Consider the following 5,992-nt stretch of genomic DNA (forward strand, 5'->3'; position numbering starts at 1 on the left):
TAATAATTAGTAATTAATAATTAATAATTAATAAGTAATAATAATTAATTGATATTTAATAATTACTAATTAATAATCAGTAATTAGTAGTTGATAAACAATAATAATTAATAAATAATAAAAAATAAATAAAAACAGCAATTCATAATTAATACTTATTAATTATTAATTAATATTGAAGAAGTAATAATTAATAATAATGATTAATTAATAATTAACTAATAATTAATAATTAACAATTAATTAATAATTAATAATTCGTAATTATTAGTTGGTAAGAAATAATAAATGATAAATAATAAAAAATAAATAACAAATAGCAATTAATAATTATTACTTATTAATCATTAATTAATAACTAATAAGTAATAATTAACAACAATTAACAAATAATTAATAATTGATCATTAATAAGTAATAAATAGTGAATAATAAATAGCAAAGAGTAAATAATCATTAATTCAAGCATTAATGAAGCATTAATAAAGGTGATGCAATCGGGAAATCCTGCTGGGAATAAATAATAATAATAATAATAATAATAATAATAATAATAATAATAATAATAATAATAATAATAATAATAATAATAATAGCAATAATAATAACAATAATAACAATAATAACAATAATAAATGATAATATATTATAATTAATAATTAATAATTAAGAAATAGTACACAATAAATAGTAATGAGTAAATAGGAAAGAGTAAATAATCATTAATTCAAGCATTAATGATGCATTAATTAAGGTTTTGCAATTAGGGAAGGAAAATTCCCATGGAGAGGCCGGGAAATCCTGCTGGGAATAATTAATTAATGATTAATAATTCCTGGATAATAATTAATAATTAATAATTAATAATTACCAGTTAATAAAAACTAAATAATAAATAAATAAATAAATAATATTAATTATTAATAATTAATAAATAGAGAAATAATTCATTCCTGCATTAATTAAGCATTAGTTAAGGTCATGTAATTAGAGAAGGAAATCCTGCTGGGAATAATTAATTAATGATTAATAATTACTGATTAATAATTAATAATTAACAATTAATAAAAATAAAAAATAATTAATACATAGTAAATAATAATTAATTCTTGCATTAATGAAGCATTAATTAGGGTTCTCTAATTAGAGAAGGGAAATTCCCATGCAGAGGCCAGGAAATCCTGCGGGGAATCATTAATTTCTAATTACTAATTAATAATTGAGAATTAAAAATAATAGCAAATAAATAACTAATTCATTAATGAAGCACTAATTAAGGTTCTGTAATTAGGGCAGGAAATTCCCATGGAGAGGCCGGGAAATCCTGCTGGGAATCATTAATTTCTAATTACTAATTAATAATTGAGAATGAAAAATAATAGCAAATCAAGAAATAATTCATTAATGAAGCACTAATTAAGGTTCCGTAATTAGGGCAGGAAATTCCCAAGGACAGGCCGGGAAATCCTGCTGGGAATCATTAATTTCTAATTACTAATTAATAATTGAGAATGAAAAATAATAGCAAATCAATAACTAATTCATTAATGAAGCACTAATGAAGGTTCCGTAATTAGGGCAGGAAATTCCCATGGAGAGGCCGGGAAAAATTAATTCCTAATTGCTAATTACTAATTAATAATTGAGAATTAAAAATAATAGCAAATAAATAAATAATTCATTAATGAAGCACTAATGAAGGTTCCGTAATTAGGGCAGGAAATTCCCAAGGACAGGCCGGGCAATCCTGCTGGGAGTCATTAATTCCTAATTAATAATTACTAATTAATAATTGAGAATAAAAATAATACCAAATAAATAAATAATTCATTAATGAAGCACAAATTAAGGTTCCATAATTAGGGCAGGAAATTCCCATGAAGAGGCCGGGAAAAATTAATTCCTAATTGCTAATTACTAATTAATAATTGAGAATGAAAAATAATAGCAAATCAAGAACTAATTCATTAATGAAGCACTAATGAAGGTTCCGTAATTAGGGCAGGAAATTGCCAAGGACAGGCCGGGCAATCGTGGAGGGAAGGATTGATGAATAATTAATGAAGGTTATGTAATTAACGAAGGAACAATTACATAATGGCTGCTGAGTAATTGAAGAATGAATTGATGGAGTTCAAATACTTTTGGTATTAATTAATTAATTCATTCGTACATTAAATACATGTGGAATAAGAACGAAATTAATAAATTACAGAGAAATGTGATAATAAAGATTAATTAATTAATTACATTAGAATTAAAGACGTTAAAAATGAATAATTAAAAATAAATTAATGAATTACTTTTATGAAAAATAAATACAGAAATAATGAATCTAATATATGAAATCCATTAATAATTAATATATTAATTAATAATGATATCTTAATAGAATTAATGAAATTAATATTCATAAATAATAATGATATTTAATTATAATAAATACTGATTAATTATTAGATTATCTTAATATACATAAAAATGGTAGTAATGAATGGAATATATTAAAATTATATTAATAAAATTAATATATATTAATAATCTTATATTAATGACAATAATAAATAATAATTATTAATAAATAATTACATATTAATCAAATTAATAAAATAAATATCTGTAAATAATAATGATATTTAATTATAATAAATACTGATTAATTATTAGATTATCTTAATATACATAAATATGGTAGTAATGAATCGAATATATTAATTATACTAATAATTAATTAAATATATTAAAATTATATTAATAAAGTTAATATCTATTAATAATCTGATATTACTAAGAATAATAAATAATAATTATTTATATTTAGAATAAATAATGATTAATTATTAGATTATCTTAATATACATAAAAATGGTAGTAATGAATCGAATATATTAAATATACTAATAATTAATTAAATATATTAAAATTATATTAATAAAATTAATATCTAATAATAAGGATAATAAATCAGAATTATTTATAATTCGAATAAATAATAATTAATTATTACATGAACCTAATATACATCAATATGGTAGTAATGAATCTAATATATTAAAATTCTATTAATAAAATTAATAGCTATTAATAATCTTATATTAACAAGAATAATAAATAATAATCCCTTATAATTAGAATAAATAATTAATCATTACATAAACTTAATATACATCAATATGGAAGTAATGAATCAAATTTATTAAAATTATATTAATAAAATTAATGTCTATTAATAATCTTATATTAATAAGAATAATAAATAATAATTATTTATAATTAGAATAAATAATAATTAATCATTACATAAACTTAATATACATCAACATGGCAGCAGCGAATCTAATATATTAAATACATCATTAATGCATTTAATTAATTAAAAAATAATAATTTATTAATTTAAATATATTTCAAAGCACAAAATGATGAATTTAAGATGTTATAAAAATAATATAGTAATTAATTTCATATAATATGATCTATTTCAATAAATTTATTAGAATTTAGATAGAATTATTTTAATCGATTAAAATTAGCACCCTAATAATCAATTAATAATGGATTTTTCCTGGATTTTTAAAAATTCTGTTCCGGGATTTTTGGGGGATTTTTGGGGATTTTTGGGGATTTTTTTGGGGATTTTTGGGATTTTTGGGGGATTTTTTGGGGCATTTTTTGGGGATTTTTTTTATTTTTTGGGGATTTTTTTGGAGATTTTTTGGATATTTTTGGGGGATTTTGGGGGATTTTTTTGGAGATTTTTTGGGGGATTTTTTTGGGGATTTTTTGGGGGATTTTTTGTGGATTTTTTGGGATGTTTTTTGGGATTTTTTGTGGATTTTTGGGGATTTTTTCCAGGATTTTTTGGGGATTTTTTGGGGGATTTTTTGGGATTTTTGGGGGATTTTTTGGGGCATTTTTTGCAGATTTTTTTTCCCCAGGATTTTTTTGGGATTTTTGGGGATGTTTTTTATTCTTTTGGGATTTTTTGGGAATTTTGGAGATTTTTGGGGGATTTTTGGGGGACTTTTTGGAGATTTTTTGGATATTTTTTGGGATTTTTTGGGGGATTTTTGGGGATTTTTTCCAGGATTTTTTGGGGATTTTTTGGAGATTTTTTTGGGGGATTTTTTTGGGGATTTTTGGGGATTTTTTGGAGATTTTTTGGGGATTTTTTTTATTTTTTGGGGATTTTTTTGGATATTTTTTGGGGGATTTTGGGGCATTTCTTTGGAGATTTTTTGGGGGATTTTTTTGAGATTTTTTGGGGGATTTTTTGGGGATTTTTTTGGGATGTTTTTTGGGATTTTTTGTGGATTTTTGGGGATTTTTTCCAGGATTTTTTGGGGGATTTTTGGGGCATTTTTTCCAGGATTTTTGGGCAATTTTTGGAGATTTTTTTTTGATTTTTTGGGGATTTTGGGGGGATTTTTTGGGGATTTTTTTTGATTTTTCGGGATTTTTGGGGAATTTTTTTGGGATTTTTTGGGGGATTTTCTGAAGATTTTTGGGGGGATTTTTGGGGGATTTTTTAGGGATTTTTGGGGACTTTTGGGGGATTTTGGGGGATTTTTGGGATTTTTGGAGATTTTTTTGGGGATATTGGGGGATTTTTGGGGGATTTTTTGGGGATTTTTGGGGGATTTTTGGGGATTTTTTTCCCAGGATTTTTTGGGGATTTGGGGGGATTTTTTTTTTCTGGGGGGGATTTTTTGGAGATTTTTTGGGGATTTTTGGGGGACTTTTTGGAGATTTTTTGGATATTTTTTGGGATTTTTTCCAGGATTTTGGGGGGATTTTTTTTGATTTTTGGGGATTTTTTTCCAGGATTTTTCCAGGATTTTTTGGGGATTTTTGGGGATTTTTTTTATTACTTTGGGATTTTTATGGAGATTTTTTGGATATTTTTTGAGATTTTTTGGGGGGATTTTTTGGGATTTTTTAGGGATTTTTGGGGACCTTTTGGAGATTTTTTTGGGATTTTTTCCAGGATTTTTGGGGATTTTTGGGACTTTTTGGGGATTTTTGGGTTTTTTTTCCAGGATTTTTGGGGGGACTTTTTGGGGATTTTTGGGGATTATTTTGGGGATTTTTGGACATTTTTTGGGAATATTGGGGGATTTTGGGGGGATTTTTTGGGATTTTTTCCAGGATTTTTTTGGGATTTTTTTGGGATTTTTGGGGATTTTTTTCCAGGATTTTTGGGGATTTTTGGGGATTTTTTTTAATTTTTTGGGGATTTTTTGTGGGACTTTTTGGAATTTTTTCCAGGATTTTTGGGGATTTTTTGGGGATTTTTTGGGGATTTTTGGACATTTTGGGGGGATTATTTGGGGATTTTTTTGGGATTTTTGGAGATTTTTTGGGGGTTTTGGGGGGATTTTTTGGGGATTCTTTGGGGGATTTTTTTTTATTTTTTGGGGATTTTTTTCAGGATTTTTGGGGATTTTCCCAGGTTTTTTTTAGGATTTTGGGGGGATTTTTTTTTTCCACGATATTTTGGGAGATTTTTTAGGGGGATTTTTCCAGGATTTTTTTATTTAGGGCCATTTATTTATTTTTTATTTTCCCGGATTTTTTTTCTTTTTTTTTTAATGACACTTTTAAAATTTTTTTCTCGGATTTTTCCTCATTCTTTTCCCGGATTTTTTTTTTTATTTTTGGGGATTTTTAAATTTATTTTTCCCGGATTTTTTCAGGTTTTTTCCCGTTTTTTTTAAGGCTTTTTCCTGGATATTTCCCGGATTTTTCCCGATTTTTTTTTTATTTTTAAAGGATTTTTTTAAAATTTCTCCTGATTTTTTAATTATTTTTAAGAGATTTTTTTAAATTTTTCCCTGACTTTTCCTGATTTTTTCCCTGATTTTTCCTGATTTTTTTTTTATTTTTAAGGGATTTTTTTTTTAATTTCTCCTGATTTTTTAATTATTTTTAAGGGGTTTTTTTTTATTATTTTTCCCAGATTTTTCCTGATTTTTTCCCAAGATTTTCACCA

The sequence above is a fragment of the Melospiza melodia genome (genome assembly GCF_035770615.1).
Source record: "Melospiza melodia melodia isolate bMelMel2 chromosome 3 unlocalized genomic scaffold, bMelMel2.pri SUPER_3_unloc_3, whole genome shotgun sequence".
Taxonomy (NCBI): Eukaryota; Metazoa; Chordata; class Aves; order Passeriformes; family Passerellidae; genus Melospiza; species Melospiza melodia.